Genomic DNA, 17,979 nt, shown 5'->3' on the forward strand with positions numbered 1-17,979 from the left:
TGTACAAGGCATAAGTCTCCTCCCCTTTCCTCTCCACAAAGTCGCACAAGTAGCAGACATCACTGCTCAATCACAACACTTGATTTTGATCTTCCACGTGTTAGCAAAAACTTTAAATAGCCAGATAATATTGCAATACTTTGAATGGACTAGATTTTACTTGATTGGTCTCCTAATGCTGGATATTTAGGCTGTTTACATTTCCCCCTTATTACAAAATACTATAATGAACATCTTTGTGTCTAGCTCTTTGCCAGCATTTTGAATGATTTCTTTGGCGGTAGATTCCTAAGAATGGATCAGAAGATATGAACATTTGTCAGGTTTTTGATATATATTGCCAGATTACTTTCTAGAAAGTGTATTCCAATTAATACACCCACCAGGAGCAGAGAGAGCCTGCTATATTCCTTGCCACCACCAGATATATAATTAAAATAATTTGGGGGCTAATTTGGTAAAGGAAAAATGACAGCCTTTTGTTATTTAATTTGCATTTTGCACTATCTCTTTAATGCAATTCTCCTTTTGGTGAAACTACTTTTTATGCATGTAGCACCTCTTTGACAGACACAACCTTTAAAATGGGGGCAATTACACCAGTGTCTAAGATTTCTCATTTTAGCATTTATTGAAAAAATATGTACACTGCATACTGCGCTATGTCAATACACCTACTGAGTCCTTCACAGCACCTTTCTTGGGTACCAGCTGCGTTCTCTCTATGAGCAAGGGGTGAAGTCCCAAAGCAAGGAGGGTGCACTTGAAACCAGGAGGATGATATAATAAGTGGAAAAAGGCAGAATCAGAACAGTATAATATGATTCCATTATGTTTCTAAAAAGTCATATATAGGCATAAAACAATTTTTAAAAAATTTATTTGGCTGCGTTGGGTCTTCATTGCTGTGCGCAGGCTTTCTCTAGTTGCAGCAAGCAGGGGCTACTCTTGGTTGTGGTGCATGGGCTTCTCATTGCGGTGGCTTCTCTTGTTGCGGAGCATAGGCTCTAGGCTTGTGGGCTTCAGTAGTTGCAGCACACAGGCTCAGTAGTTGCGGCTCACGGGCTCTAGAGCACAGGCTCAGTAGTTGTGGCACACGAGCTTAGTTGCTCTGCGGCATGTGGGATCTTCCCAGACCAGGGCTTGAACCCGTGTCCCCTGCATTGGCAGGTGGATTCTTAACCACTGTGCCACCAGGGAAGGCCCTAAAACAATTTTTATTGACGTATAGTTGATTTACAGTGTTTAAGGTGTACAGCAGTGATTCAGTTATACATACATACATATATATATTCTTTTTCAGACTCTTCCATTATAGGTTATTACCAGCTAATAAATACAGTTCACTGTGCTATACAGTAGGTCCTTGTTGTTTATCTATTTTATATATAGTAGTGTTTATCTGTTAATCCCAAATTCCTAATTTATCTCTCCCCCTCCCTTTCCCCTTTGGTAAACCTTAGTTTGTTTTCTGTGTCTGTGAGTTTATTTCCGTTTTGTAAATAAGTTTATTTATATCATTTTTTTTAGATTCCACATATAAGTGATATCATATGTCTTTCTTTGTCTGACTTACTTCACTTAGTATGAATCTCTAGGTCCAGCCATGTTGCTGCAAATGGCATTATTTCATTCTTTTTTATGGCTGAGTAGTATTCCATTGGATGTGTGTACCACATCTTCTTTATCCATTCATCTGTTGATGGACATTTAGGTTGCTTCCCTGTGTTGGCTATTGTAAATAGTCCTGCTATGAACATTGGGGTGCAAGTCATATGTGCATTTTAAAAAGCATCTAGAAGGACATAACTCAAACCACTAACGGTGGTTTTCTATGTGGATTAGGATTTTGTGGGAATTTGACACTTTTATCATATAGATTTTGTAGTACTTGATTTTTTAAAATAATGAGCAATTGTTACTTTTATGATCAGATAAAATAATAAAGGTATTTCTATTTTTTAAAAAACTTGTTTTAGCAGCTGGTTATGGATGAAAAAAATGCCATCCTGTCTTGATATCTCTGGGTCCCTCTTCTTCTCTCTCCCTTTGTAAATATATGTATAAATATAGAAAGATATTTGTATATATTTATATTTTAAATTTTAATATTTTATATGTAATATATGTTTATATATATTTTAAACCTAAGTCTAGAAAAAGAACCACTTGCGGCATTAATGCTTCTGCTCTATGTAGCTCACGGGGATGACAGTGGTATCTGTCACTACAACTTCCGCACAGGGCAGATCAGAGCTGTTGCGTATATCCAACTTGTGCCTGATTTTGAAACCAGTTTTTAGATGAGATCGAAAGAGAAAGTCACACTGTATGGAAGGCCGATTACCCCTCAGGACAACTTCTTGAGGCAGGTATTCTTGTCCTGGTATTTCGAGGAGAAACTGAGGCTCCAGAGGGTGAATTAACTTGGTCAGCAGGTCCTAGAAGCAAGCTGTGGGGTCAGGATCCAGATCCAAGTATGACTGCCTCCAAAGATTGCCCACTTGACTACTGCACACGTGACTCCGTTAGGGGAAGTCAGAGGTCCTAAGGCCCTGCTCCCTGGAACCACCACATGTGAAGGAGAAATGGGGCTGGGGCCTGGCCCTGGCAGGGCCCTTTTGATTATGACGCCCAGAGACACATTCCAATCCCTTCCTGTAGTGGAAAGACATTGTAGGATATACACGCAGGGGCCCACGAGCCCCCCCAAACATGCCCTGGGGAAAGGAGCGCTGGAGGGGCTTCCCCAGCCAAGGTGCCTCTAGAGATTCAGCTATAGGGTTTCATGGGACTGATGTCACCCGCTACTCCCCGGGTGTCTGCTCCTCTCTATGCTGCTGTCAGCTGGCCCCCTCGCCCTCTGCTCCATTGGCTCTAAAAGTGTGGTCACTGTGTCACTTGCATCGTACTCCCCTGGTTTGCTGGTTTAAATCAGATTCCTGCCCATGCCTCTGAATCGGATTTTCTAAGGGTGTCTGATGGTTAATTTTATGTGTCAACTTGACTGGGCCATGGGGTGCCCAGATGTCTGGTTAAATTCTATTTCTGGGTGTGTCTGTGATGGTGTTTCTGGACGAGATTCGCATTTCTTTTAAACGTTTTAAGCATTTTAATATTTATTGATTATTTATTTATTTATTTTGGCTGAGCCGGGTCTTAGTTGCGGCATGCAGGCTTCTTAGTTGCGGCGTGGGGACTTCTTAGTTGCAGCATGCGTGTGGGATCTAGTTCCCTGACCAGGGATGGAACCCGGGCCCCCTGCATTGGGAGTGCGGAGTCTTACCCACTGGACCACCAGGGAAATCCGAAGATTAGCATTTGAATTAGTGGATTGAGTAAAGCAAACAGCCCTCCCCAAGGTGGGTGAGCAGCTTCATCTTAGTCCTTCAGGAGATCTCGTTGGCTGCCCTGGACCCCGCAGCCTACTCTCCTGGCAGGTGGCTCTTTGGCAGGTGCCTTGGAACCAAAGAAGTTCCAGAAAGTCCCCGAGAGTCCAGGCTGGGATCGGCCCCACCAGCCTTCAGAGCCCAAGCTCTCACCTCTGGATTTGGAGTCTGGCTGCCTGCGATCTGGCAGAAGGGAACAGCCAGAGGTAGCCTGGGAAGGTGAGAAGGACTCTGGTTTTGGCATTAGAAGGTACGGGTTTGAGCCTTGGGTCTATTTATTTGTGGCTGTGTGGGGTCGAGGAAAGAGCAGGCTGTGGAGGGAGGTCTTGCTTGAGGCTTGGGTTTCACGCTACAACCTTTGCCCAGGTCAGGGCACCCTTAACAAGCCCCAGGCCATCCCCAGAGTGCCTACACTGGGCCGCCCTCCTGCCAGTCCAGCCAATCTGGTCAGGGCTCCCGTCCCTGTCCTGGTGCACGTCCAGGAGTCTGCTGGTGTCCCCGAGGGACAGCTGTGGCTGGCACGCCTCTTTGGCCCTTCAGAGCAGTGTGGGGACAATGCAGATATCTTGTGACTGAGAGTAAAACTCCAATTCTAAGGATGGCAGGAACACAGGCTGAGTCCAGGTCCTTGGTGACAAGATGGAACGGCACTGTTTATCTCTGGACATCTCATGTGGGAGAAATGACCCTGAATGTGCTGAAGCCTATGTTGGCTGAGGGTTTTGCTACATGTAGCCAAGTGGGTGGAATCCTGACTGATGGGGAGGGGGCAGTGCCCCTCCCTGCTGGTAACGGGGTCGGGGGACAGGTGGGGTCATCAGGACCCTTCTGATACAAAACCTCAGCCTCCACTGCGACCCAGGAGGGATGGGGAAGCTTTTTTTTAAGCCTCTCGCTGCCTTGGATCGCTGGTGGGAGGGAGCAGGCCATGGCAGCCTGGGAAAGTGGGAAAGGGGCTTGTTTGCCATCAGAAGGTCTGGGTTTGAAGCCAGGCTCTGTTAATTCCTGCCTCAGGTTGACATTGGGTCTGTGCTTGGGGCAGGATAGACCCTGCAGGTTGGGTCAAGGGCCCCAGCTATGGGGCAGGGGAGGGCATGGAATGGTCACAGACCAATTAGGACAGAAGTTCAGAGAAGTGAGATTGCAACCTTTGTATCAAAGAAGGCTTCCTGGAGGAGGGCCCCTTGAAGGGTGTACCTGATTTGCTTGGGGAGGAGACCAGAGCAGCAGGGAGGACTACAAGCCTCTCGGGATGACATCTTCTTATTCTGACTTGTGCACGTCTCTGCTGGACTGCCTTTGCCCACACCTGTCTCCTCTCCATTTGCCTGTTTCCCTGCCAGCCAGCCAATGAGCTCTGGGAGGGGAGGAACCATGCCTTCATCTCAGTTGCCTGGCAAGAGGAATTTCTGGACTCGCTACTGGGGGAAAGGACTATAGGAAATATGAGACCCTAGGTGCAGAGTGGGTGTCTCCAGGCCAGGAGAAGGCAGTGAGCTGGTGGGTCTGGGGGTGCAGGCCATGCAGAGGGGCCCGGAGGGCAGGTTGGAAAGAGAGGTCTTTAATTCTTTTTTTTTTTTTTTTTTAAAAACCAACTTTTCATCCTCTTGCTGCCTTGCCAGGACAGACAGACATACATACATACATACATACATACATTTATTTATTTATTTATTTATGGCTGTGTTGGGTCTTCGTTTCTGTGCGAGGGCTTTCTCTAATTGCGTCAAGTGGGGGCCACTCTTCATCGCGGTGCGCGGGCCTCTCACTATCGCGGCCTCTCTTGTTGTGGAGCAAAGGCTCCAGACGCGCAGGCTCAGTAATTGTGGCTCACGGGCCTAGTTGCTCTGCGGCATGTGGGATCTTCCCAGACCAGGGCTCGAACCCGTGTCCCCTGCATTGGCAGGCAGATTCTCAACCACTGCGCCACCAGGGAAGCCCAGGAGAGGTCTTTAAACTGTGCTTCCTGATGACATTTCAGGCCAATTCCAGGACCCTTCCCTGAGAAGACTAGGGGTATTTTCTTTTCCTTTTGGCACCGGCGTTGACAGGCGAGAGCACGCTTCCCACTGACCACAGGCTCCCTACACTTGAGCTAGAGAACTTTGGAATGAAAGCATAATGTCTCCCATTTCCCAGGAGCTCATCTCATCTCCGGGGATCACAGAGATGCATTACGTTTGCTCCTTGATCTCTGCAACTCTGAGGGGCACGTGTGCTGGAGTGCAATGAGAAGTGATGTGGGTGCAGGAGGCTTGGGTTCCTGTCCTAGCTCCACCACTGACCAACTAGGTGGCTTTGGGCTGGTCTCTGCCTTTCTTGGGGCCCACTTTCCCTCCTGGGTTTGGATGACCTGCCAGCTCGGACATTCTAACTCTTGTACCCTTGTGATTCCTAATCCTGGCCACCAGATTATGGGGCCCCGAGGAGGAGGCTGCCATCTTACTTGGGAGCTCTTGACACTTCCATCTCCCAAGATGGTGAAAAGGATGGAAGTGTTAATAATAGTTAATAATAGCTGGCATGCATTGTCAAAAAATCTAGAAACAATAAATGCTGGAGAGGGTGTGGGGAAAAGGGAACCCTCCTGCACTGTCGGTGGGAATGTAAATTGATACAGCCACTATGGAGGCTCCTTAAAAAAGTAAAAATAGAACTACCATATGACCCAGCAATCCCACTACTGGGCATATACCCTGAGAAAACCAGAATTCAAAAGGAGTCATGTACCAAATGTTCACTGCAGCTCTATTAACAATAGCCAGGACATGGAAGCAACCTAAGTGTCCATCGACAGATGAATGGATAAAGAAGATGTGGCACATATATACAATGGAATATTACTCAGCCATAAAAAATGAAATTGAGTTATTTGTAGTGAGGTGGATGGACCTAGAATCTGTCATACAGAGTGAAGTAAGTCAGAAAGAGAAAAACAGATACCGTATGCTAACGCATATATATGGAATCTAAAAAAAAAAAAAATGGTTCTCAAGAACCTAGGGGCAGGACAGGAATAAAGACGCAGATGTAGAGAATGGACTTGAGGACAGGGGGCGGGGGAAGGGTAAGCTGGGACGAAGTGAGAGAGTAGCATTAACATATATACACTACCAAATGTAAAATAGATAGCTAGTGGAAAGCAGCCGCACAGCACAGGGAGATCAGCTCAGTGCTTTGTGACTGCCTAGAGGGGTGGGATAGGGAGGGTGGGAGGGAGACTCAAAAGGGAGGAGATATGGGGATATATGTATATGTATAGCTGATTCACTTTGTTATAAAGCAGACACTAACACAACATTGTAGAGCAATTATCCTCCAATAAAGATGTAAAAAAATAAATAAATGAAATTTAAAAAAAATAGCTGGCATTTACTGAACACAGACATTGTGCAAACGGCCTTACATGCATCATCTCACTTAATTGCCACAAAAGCCCTGTGATTAATCAAGCTCCCAGCCGCGTGGACACATAAAGGAATGCGTTATTTATAGTATTATGAATTGGATATCAGCCCATGTTTTGCTAGGTGGGATAACTTTACAGAGATGGAGGAATAAAGGTCTGGCTCCTTTAAGAAGCAAGGTGGTGAGAAGGAGGATGAGTTCAAAGGGAGGAGGGGCCTTGAGTGAGTGGGATGGGAACTGGGGGGTGGAGATAGGGTGGGGCTGGGGCTGGAGGGGTGCCCTGAAATTGCTGTGTCCCTGGCGCCAGGGCATGGTACCCAGCTTCCTCCCACCATGGGCCCCCAGTGAGATGACCAAGGCCAAGAGCATCAGTTCAGGTTTGATTTGCCCTGGGCTCTGCTGGGGAAACCACTAGATTCTGAAATCAGCCTTCAGGACTGATTTTGGGTCTAGCTTGTGGGTGAGCTGTAATTATGTCCATTATACCTGTCTTGAATGATTCACAGATGGCAGGGGCTTACGTAGGAGCAATGTTCCTCTTAATTTATTTTTTTCTTTAATTTATATTTTCCGGTGACTCACTGGAGTTGAGAGTACAGTCTCATTGACGGGAGAAGAAAAAGTGGGGAGAGAAAAAAAGGAAAATGTCATCAGGTCCACTGGAGACAAATAAAATTGTCCAAACTATGTCCAGGTGATTCTGGGTTCATGTTCTATGGGTTCAAACCTACTGCCTGATCTCTGAGCCTCTTGACTCTCCCCATTCCTGGAAGTGGGAGACAGCCCTGTAGCCCCAGGAAAGCAATGGAGGTACAACCCGATGCTGGGAAGTTTGTGCTTTGGACCAGAAGGATCTGGGTTTGACTCTCTGCTCTGATCCTAATGCTTGCTGTGTGACCCTGAGCCCTTTCTTTAACCTCTCTGAGCCTCCTTTTTTCTCACCTGCAAATCGGGAAAAAACAAAGCCAGCTTTGTAGATTGCTGGGAGGATGACATGAGGGGTTATATATATTAAGCGCCTGGCGTATCGTAGTGAGAATAACAGCAAATATTTATCAGCGATTATAATGCACCAAGCACTTTACATGTGGTGTCTTAGTCCTTACAACAGTCCTCTGGGTGAGCACTATTATTACCCTCAGTTTACAGGTGAGAAAACTGAGCTCAGAGAGGTTACACGATTTGCCAAGGTCACACAGCTAGTGAATGGCAGGGTTTGGGGGACTGGATCTCAGGCCTAGCTGACTTTAAAGCCACTGGAGGAAAGTAGACTTAAGCCCCCAACCCCAGCTCTACTTATTCTCATAAGCAATGTCCTTGTCCTTCGTGTTCCTCAAAGCAAACCTGCCTGAATTTGAGCCCCCCAATTTCTCTCTTCCTGGCCCCGCCAGCCTCTCAGACAACCTCATCGGCAACTTTGGGGTCATCTTTGGCCCCTCTGCTCCCCTGACCATCACTGCCATGTCGTACTTGGTGGCACTATCCAAGCGGTGGCCCAGACCCAGATCTATTCGTCTTCAGTGGAGGCCTGTGCCTTCCTCATCTTCCTCCTCCCCCCTCACTGAGTTCTTGCCGCATCTCCCCGCTCCCAGAGTAGCCAATTTCAGCCATCCCCTTGTTGCTCTCTTCCCTGCCTGCTTCAGGCGTGTCACTCCCTCCCAGAACTCTACACTGGCTCCCCAGTGCCTGCCATACTTAGTACCGGGCTAAGGAGCTGGTGCTGACTGTGTCACGTTCGACCAGTCCTTCCCTCTCTCTGGTCCCAATTTCCCCAGCTGTGGAATGAGACCCTGCCAGGGTAGCCTTCCCTTCATACTCATAAAGAGACCAGATCAAAGCTAAGCTCCCACAAGGGAGGAAGGGCCCAGGTCTTGGCTGTGCTGCCCCCGCTTCCTGTGTCCTGGGGCTCCTTGGGGCACAGTGATGGGCTGGTGGTGAAGACCTTGGTGGTCTTTTTGAGGGCCATGTGCTTGTATCCTGAGGCCTCCCCTGGGAGTCCTGAGGCTAGAGTGGGTGCTGGGTCTCTGGCCCCTGCTGGCTGGGGTGCCTGAGGGGCTGGCGGCTCAGGGCCTGCCTCCTACGCCTCACGCCCTTTGGGGCAGTGTCGGAGGAAGACCCGGGGAAGCTCTCCGTGTCAGCGGGTCAGCCAGCAGCCCGTCCAGCCCCAGACTCTTAGCTGCCGAGGCCAGGGCCGTCCGCTCGGCTCACAGGGACTGCCACCTACTCCTCCCACCTCCTGCCAAACAGACACGCTGGGGCTTGTCTACACTGCAGGAGGGGATCTCATCCAGGGCCTCTTGGCCACTTCCTGTTGACCTCTGGCTGGTGGGCCATGAGGGGGGTTCCCTCCCTCCGCTTTCCCAGAAGAACTCTGGAATGTCCGCTCCACAAGGCAGGCCAGGCTCTGCGGGCCCTTGACCTCACACCAGAAGAGGAGAGAGGGCCGAGCCCGCTCCAGGACAGGCCGCTGAGTCTTCCAGAAAGCGAGTTTTGCCCTGAGGCCCACAGCAGGGGCCCTGGGATAGGGGAGGACCCCGAGTGGTTGGTGCCTCGTGTGAGACGTGGCCGCTTCTGGTTCTGAGGGGTTGGCTTGTCCAACAGGAGGTGCATCGCGAGGAGCCCTGGGCACTGGGTTCCTCCGGCAAGTCTTACTGGGCCCGAGACCGCTGCAGGTGCTGGGGACGAAGTGGGGGACATGTCTTCCCCTCTCAAGGAGTTTACAATCCTATTGTGGAAACAGAAGCCATCATCCTGCGATTCATGGCTTATTGGGGAATGTCAATTCACGGGAGTCTAAACAGGAAACGTTTTTATTTTTTCACAGGGCTTTCCATTATGCTAGGCTGAACCCCCCTTTCCTGTCCCTTGACACATTTTGGGTGCATTCCATAGCCTCCTGGTCCCTTTAGGGGCTGCTAGTTTACGGTGGCTGGGCAGGCCCTGCCTCCTCTTCCGGGTATGGAGATACCAGATTCTTAGCTCCTTTTGTTCTCAGTTTTGGGCCTCGGCTCCGTTCTGGGACAGTTAGATCCTTCCCATGACCAGTGATAAGATGAAGTGCAGGGACCAGTGGGAGCAAAGAGGAGGGCACCCAGCCTGGCCTCGAGGGACCAGGAAAGGCTTCTGGGCCACCTCTCCCCACCATGGACCGGACTCAGATTCCCTTAGGGGACAGGGCTTCACTTCCCTGATGCTGTTCTCCCCTTCTACAAGTTTCCTGAGATCTCTGAGTCATTGTGAACTTGAGGGTAGGGGTCGTCTGTGTCCCCAGTGCCCATCAGGCACGTCAACTGTAGGCGAATGAATGAGCTGATTCCGCTGAAGGATTTTGTTCTCCCGTGCTTCGGTGGATGGGGTCTCTTGGGACCCTAGAAGAGTTTGAACTCTTTGGAAGAACTTCTAGAAGGTGAGATGGCTCAGTCTGATCCAGGGGCTGGTAGGCCACGAGCTGGGCTCTGCTCAGCCATGCGGGAGGCTTGTCTCTGGCCAGTCCCCTGCATCGTCTTCCTCCTGCTCGGCTGGAACCCCCTTCCCAAGCGTCCGCTTCCTCTTCCACGATAGCCCATCAGAGACCTCCCTCTGTGCTCCTCTTAGAACCCGGCTGTCAGTTCATGTAGCCCCTTCCACTGCCTCCAAGGTTATGCCTATGGGACTGTGTCCTTTCCGATGACATTCTGATCGCTGGTCTATTTATAACAGTGACTCACCCACTACCTCAACTTCTGCAGGAAGAGTTTGGCTTAGGAGCCAACTCCCCTGGAATGTAAAACAATCTGTGCTTGTAAATGATCACCATTTCATTTCCCTGAGATTGTGCACCCTTGGCCTCCTCTTGACCCTGTGGCCAGAGCTCTTAGTGATCCCCCTACCCCCCACCCTGCCCCGGTGCCACCGTCCCCTTTTGTTTATCAAAATTCCTGCTGACCTCACGACCTGCACAGCCGGGCAAGTTCCTCTTCACCATTAACCTTGAGACTGAGACTTCCTTGCTCTGCAGATGGGAAGGCCCCTGCTGGATGATTTCCCTTTGTTTTCCTAGTGTTTGCTTGTGAATGAGCTCCTGTTGGGATGGGGGCAGGGAGTGGATGAATCTGGGAGAGAGCCATGGGCTCCCACCCTTGACCTGAGACCGCCTTCTCTCCTGGGACCCCAGCCTCCACCAGGCACCCACAGACGCCCCTTGTACCCTGCTGCCCATGGCCTGTGCTGAATGTAAAGTGACTACTGGCAGTAGAGGTGGTCATCAATCAAAGCAAGTTCTGCCTCTTCTCCAGCACCGGTCCAGGGCAGCCTGTCACCATCCCCTCCGGCAGGTATCTGCTGCCTGCTATGGTGGTTGAACTTGAAGGACACTAGCATGGACAGGCATTTGCAGTCAGGCTGGGGAGATGAGACGGCCCCCTCCCTCCAGTTTGTCAGGAGTCACCCTTGTTGCCTCCGTCACCGTGTCCTTATCCACAAGCATCCCACATCCCCAGCCCTCCCAGCCTGCAGCCATTTCTTCTTGGTGCTAGACAGGTCACTCTGTCCCATGGCCCTCACTCTGGAATCCTCCTGTCACCCCATCATGGGTCGTTGATGATTGTCACTCAGTCCAGAGTTCTAGCTCTGTTGAACAACGAACAGTGAACATCTGTGTACTCACCACCCAATTTAGGAAAAAGACACTAACCATCACTTTTAAAGTCCCTATGAAGCCCTCCTCATCCCATCCCCTTAGCTCCCTTCTCAGAGGTAACCATTATCCTGAATTGTGTGTATGATTTTCTGGCTTTTCTTTATACTTATACCAAATATATTTGCTTCTCTAAACAATAGGTGGTTTAGTCTTGCTGGGTTTTTTTAAAACTTTATGTAAATGGAAACATAGTTTATGTTCTTCCGTGACCTGCTTTTTGTTGTTGTTGTTTAACATTTTATTCTGACATTATGTGTACCCTGGAATTCATTTATTTTCACTAATGATTTTTATTCCATTATGTGGATTTACCGTATTTTGTCCATTCTGCTGCTGGTAGATGTAGTAGACGTTTAGTTAGCCTTTCCCCTTCCTCACTCGTCTGACTTTTCCTCTTTTTCTTTTTTCTCCTGTTACAAACAGTGCTCTGGTGAGGATCCCTGCTGTCCACACAGGAGAGACGCAGATGCCCTTCAGCTGAGGACCTCGGGGGGCACACCTGGCATGGAAATGCTGGGCCATAAGGTATGAGCATCTTCTCTATTCCTAGATATCACTGATCTGCATTCCCATGCTCAGGGTATCCAAATTCCAGTGGTTCTGTGGTCTCACCAGTGCTCATTATTCCCAGACTTCAAAATCTTTGTGCATCCAAAGGGTATGAAGTGCTGTTTTGTTGTTTTCCTGACTGCTGGTGAGGTTGAGCATATTTTCAGTTGTTTTCTGTGAATTGCCGGTTCCTGTCTTTTGCCTATTCTATTTGCTGATCTTATTGATCTGTGGTGGTTCTTTATAGATTTTGAACACGAATCTCTTGGCAGGCAACGATCTTCTCCCAGGCTGTAGTTTGTCTTTTTTTGTTGGGGTGGGGGTGGGGGATGGGAGGTTTTTTTAAAATACAGCAAAATACACAAATCTTAATTGCTGCAGTTTGATGGATTTTGACAAGTGCATATAACCGTGTAACCCACTCCTCTATCACGTCGTAGAAGATTTCCATCACCCCAGTAAGGTCTTTTGTGCTCCTTCCCAGGCAACCACTGCTTTGACTTCCTTTACCATATTGTATTAATTTTGCCTGATTTAGAACTTCATATAAATTAAATCATATAGTGTGTCTGGCTTCTTGCTCAGCATAATTTTTTTTAAGATTCATCCATGTTGTTGTATAGATTTCTTTTTTATTGCTGAGATGATTCCTGTTGTATAAATATACTGCAATCTGTTTATCCTTTCTCCTGTTGATGGACAGTATGGTTGTTTCAGTTTTTGGCTACCATGAATAAAATGGCTATAAACATTCTTGTACCTGTCTTTTGGTGGACATATGTTTTCATTTCTCTGGGGTAAACACCTCAAAGTAGAATTGCTGGGGCGTAGGGAAGGTGTATGTTTAACTTTATGAGAAACGCTGTGTTTCATCTTTTAACTCTGTTAAGGGCATTGTCTGTCATCAGATTTAACAATCTTTTCCTTTATGGTTTATGCTTCCTTTAGAACTCTTTTTTTGAGGCCATAAAGGTTTTCTGCTATATTTCCTTCAGCAGGTTTTAAACTTTGCATTTGACATTTGGGTCTTGAATTCACCTGAAATTGATTTTCGTCTACCATGTGAGTTAAGAATCTATTTTTCCCCCATTCCCCATTTCCGTAACCAATATTTCCAACACTATTATTGACTAGAGCATCGCCCCCGCCCGCAATTGTAGGGCTCTGTCGTATATGACATTTCCACATGGCTTTAGCCTTGTATCTGAGCTCCATTCTGTGTCATTGGTTTATTTTTCTATCCCTATGCCAATACCACACTGTGCTAATTACTATAATTCATAAAATGTCCAGCTATCTGGTAGGGTAAGTCATCCTACTTTGTTCTCAAAAATCAGCTTGTACTTAGGGTCTTTGCTCTACCCTATAAACTTTAGGATCGATTCGTTAGATTGCAGGCATGTGTGTGTGTGCACACACACACACTGAGTTGAAATTTTGTCTGCGTTTGCATCGTATTTATTGATGATTTGGAGAAAGGACTGCCATCTCTATGAGCCTGAGTCTTCCTATTCATGAACAGTTTGTCTCTATTTTTTGTTTTCTTAAGGTCTTTTAATAAAGGTACATACTTTTCTCTGTAAAGCTCTCTGCGTATTTTTTGTTGTATTAATTTTTGGTATCTTACAGTTTTTTGTTATTGTAAATGGAATTTTTAAAAAATTACATTTTAAATCATTTGTTGCTGATTGTAGGAGCCCTGCTGATTTTTGTACACTGATGGTTTAGCAAGCATTTTTCTGAGGCCTTTTATTTGTTCCTGTGGTTTGGCAGTAGCTCTTTGTTGCATTTTCCATATGGGCAATCCTATAATCTGTAGAGAATAAGTTTCATTTCTTCCTCTCAAATCTTTACAGCTGTAATTTTCTTTCTTGTCTCTCTGCGCTGGCTAGGACCTCCAGAATAATGGTGAATAGAAGAGGAGATAATGAGCAGACTTGTCCTGATCCTGCCGTTAAAGGGATGCTTTTAATATTTGCCCATGAAGTCTGATGTTCATTCCAAAGTGTTTGCAGATACACTTTAAGTTATAAAGTCCCCTTCAAATCTTAGTTTGCTAAGACTTTAAAAAACTTATATCATAAATGGGTGTTAAATTTTTTTTAAAGAGTTTTTCTATGTATATTGAATAGTCATATAATTTCCCTCTTTGATCTGTGAATTACATAAACAGATTTTCTCATATTAAATCATCCTTTTATTCCTAGAGTAAGCCTAGTTGGTTTAAGTTGGTGGTGGTGATTATTGTACATAATACTGTATTGAACGGCAAACATTTTAGGATTTTTGCACTTATGTTGAAAAGTGAGATTGTGCTGTAGTTTTCCTTTCTTATATTTTCCTTGTTTGGGGGGTTTTTTTTTTTTTAGGTAATAAGGTTATACTTACCACATAAAATAGTTGCGGGAAGTTTCTTTTCCTAGTCTTTGGAATAGTTTGCATGAAGTTGGATTACCTGTTCCTCGCTGTTTGATAGAACTAACTGGTAAAATCATCTGGGCCAAGTTTTGGGTGTTTGTGTATATGTGTAGATTTTTAAAACATAGATTCAGTTTATTTAATGATTATTTGTGTGTTCAGATTTTGTATTTCTTATTCAATAGTTTTGATAAATTATTTTTTTTTCTGGGGAAATTTCCATTTCATCTAACTTTTTCAATTTATTGGCATAATCTCATTCATGGTATTTTCTTATTGTTTTAAAATTCTCTACTATATCTATAGTTATGTCCCTCTTTCATTCCTAATGTTATTTGTGCCTTTTCATATTTTGATCCGTCAGTTCAGATGTTTGCCTATTTTACTGGTATTCTCAAAGAACCAAACTTGATTACCTCTTCTATTGTTTCTTTGTTTTGCATTTTGTTAATACCTCATCCTTTCTGATTTCTTTCTATTTTCTTTGGATTTACTTTGTTGCACTTTATATAACATCTTGAATTTTGTGCTTAATCCATAAATTTTCCTTCTAACACGTGTTTTTATGGCTATGACCTCTAAGTGCTGCTTGTAGCTACATCCCAAACTTTGATACGTAGAATTTTATTATCATTCAGGTCTAAATATTTTCTTTTTTAATTTTAATTTCTTCTTTGATCCATTTGTTGTTTAGAAGTGTGTTTTTTACATTTCCCTAACATTAGTTAAGTTGTCGTGGTTTATTTAGATTCATCTGTAAATTTACCAATTCATTTGCTTACCATTGTTTTTTGCTTCTCATTCCTTTTCTGTATTTAATTTTCGTCTCCTTGAAGTACATCCTTTAGTTCTTCTTTCAGCATGGGTATGTAATGGGAAACTCTTAGTTTAGTTTGAGCAAACATGGTTTTTCCCCTGTAACATCTAGCTGGGTGTAGAATTCTCGGTTGAACTTTATTTTCTCTGAGTAATTTGAAGATATTTTTCCATTGTCTCCTGGTGTCTGTTGAGAAGTCTATTGCCATTCTAGTTGTGTTTCCTTTTTACGTATTCTGTACTTTCTCTGTGGTTGCAGTTTCACCAGGTTATGTTCTTGTTTGCCCTGGGCAGTCATCGTTTATACCTGTTACCCTTGCATAACTGTTAATAGCACCTCTTTCATTCTCAAAAATATCCTGTGTAGAATGATAAATTATGTAGTCACCTTAACTATAATGTATATAAGCATAGTTTCATTTATCCTTACCCTCTAAGGACTCATTGTGCTTCCTGTATCTAAAAATCCATCAATTCTGGTGAGTGCTTAACCATTTTCTCTTTTTAAAAGGCCTACATTAAAAACCTTTCATTTAAAATTGTATCTTAAGAAAAAAAAGTAATAAATATATCAACTTAATATGTCCTTTTCTCCTCCAATTGTCTGATCTGCCTGTACCCCTTAAAGCCACCATAGCTATTACAATGTTCTAGATATTGTTACTGAGTCCAACTCTTACTACTTGCCACATGACAGGCCAATAAATTGAGAGACAAGTTGTTGGGGCCAGGAATAGTGACTTTATTTGGAAAGCCACCAGACCGAGAAGATGGTGGACGCCGTCTTCTTTGAGTTAGTTAGAATTCAGGCTTCTTTTATACTAAAAGGGGAGGGGGTGTGGTTGGTTGCTGCCAGCTTCTTGGTGCCGGAATCCTTTGTTCTTGCAGCTGTTCACGTAGGTCCCATCACAATGTTCCTATAAGCCTCCAACAAGACAAATGCTATTCTCTGTTCTGCAACTTTTTATCTCTATATGAATGGAAAAGTGTTATACCTTTAAAGGTCAGAGCCTTGAGAATGGGCTATCCTGTATATTTCAGGCTATAGGCAACGGTTCTTGTAGCAAAAGCAATACAATACAAAGGTTAAAGTAAAAGAAACAGATCCAGTAGGGAGTCAGATTTGTTCTTCACTATTACATTATTACATACAATGGACCATTTTTGTGGCCTCAGTTCCGTGACACTTGCTTCAACCATTTGTGTGTTTGCTTTTATTGTGTATCATACATAAAAGTGTATATAGATCATACACCAAAGAATGATGTACCCAGCATACAGGTTGACAATTAGAACATTACCTAATACCTTATATGCTCCTTTCGTGCCTCTGTCAGGGGCATCCTGCCCCGCTTCCCACATAACCACTATTCTGACTTTTATGTTGATGATTCCATTGCTTTTCTGTAGTTTTTACCACACACATATGTATTTTAAACAATTTATTATTTAGTTTTGCCGGCCTTTAAAGTTTATACAAATGGGATCATATTGTACATATTCTTCTGTGACTTGTTCTTTCCCCTTCAAATTTATGTTTTTGAAGTTAATTTGTGTTGATGAGTAGCTGTGTCATTAATCCATTTCACTGCAGTCTAACAATGGACCCATTGTTTGAATATATCACAATATATAAATCTAACCTACTCATTATGGACACCTGTGATACCAATTTTTGGTGATTATGCACCTCTTTATATTCCTACTTTCAATATGTTTCTTGTGCTTCACATACTCACCCTTGGAATTGTCAGTGCTTTAATTTTTGCCAAATTGGTATAAGTGTGGAATGGTATGGCACTGTGTGTGTGTGTGTGTCTGTGTGTGTGTGTTTAAACTTTTAGGCATTGTGATTTTAATCTGCACTTCCTTTATTCTCAGTTATGTTGACCATGTTCTCATGTTTATCAGACATTTGTCTTTTCTCTTCAGTGGAATTCCTGTTTTTGCCTTTCATCTGTTTTCTTTGGGGTTATTTTCCTTATTCTTATAGATTTATAAGCATTCTTTACATGTTCTGGAAATTAATCCTTTGTCATATGTGTTGCAATTTTCACCTCCAAGTTGGTGGCTTGTTTTTTCTCATTCTTTCTGAAGTCTCTGAAAAAACAGAAGTTCTTAATTTGTCTATTTTGTTGTTTTTTTTTTTAAAAAAAAGGTGAGTGTATACAAATATACCTTATTTAAGAACTTCTTCTTTACCCTGAGAACCAAAAATTATTGTCCTATATTGTGTCCTAATTTTTGTTATAGTTTTATCATTCATATTTGTGTTTAATCTACCCTGAATTGATTTTTATGTAGGACATGAAGAAGGAATTAATTTTTTCTGTATGGATAACCAGCTGTGTCAGTATCATTTGTTATGGTCCATCCTTTTCCTTGTAAATCTGTAACATCTTTTCTGCTATAAATCCAGTTTCCATATATGCCTATGTGTTCCTGGGCTCTCTCTTCTGTTTCATTGGACACTGTTTGTCTACTCCTGTACCAATACCACACTATTTTGATTAGCTTTATCTTGATATCTGGTAGGACAAATCCTTTCCTCTTGTTCTTATTCAAGAATGACTTAGGTTTTCATGGTCCTGTAGGCTTCCATACAGATTTTGGAATCAGCTTTTTAGTTTGCATGAAACTCTCTACGATGGACTTGGTTCAATGTCATCAGTGCTCCATCAAATGGCTTGGCCGGTCCCTGTGGAAAGTGGTGCTGTATTC

At 44.5% G+C, this 17,979-nt stretch overlaps 1 protein-coding gene across 1 annotated transcript in view; it reads left to right on the forward strand.

The window, feature by feature from the left end:
* The window catches only part of COPRS (coordinator of PRMT5 and differentiation stimulator), a 110,146-nt gene extending 92,742 nt beyond the window's left edge, over nt 1–17,404 (forward strand). The window contains exon 11 of the mRNA XM_082371310.1: nt 11,899–17,404. The gene's annotated coding sequence lies outside the window, so the exon portion shown is untranslated. The remainder of the gene's footprint in view (nt 1–11,898) is intronic.
* The last annotated feature ends 575 nt before the right edge of the window (nt 17,405–17,979 follow it).

The sequence above is a fragment of the Balaenoptera borealis genome (genome assembly GCF_965194805.1).
Source record: "Balaenoptera borealis genome assembly, chromosome: 20".
Taxonomy (NCBI): Eukaryota; Metazoa; Chordata; class Mammalia; order Artiodactyla; family Balaenopteridae; genus Balaenoptera; species Balaenoptera borealis.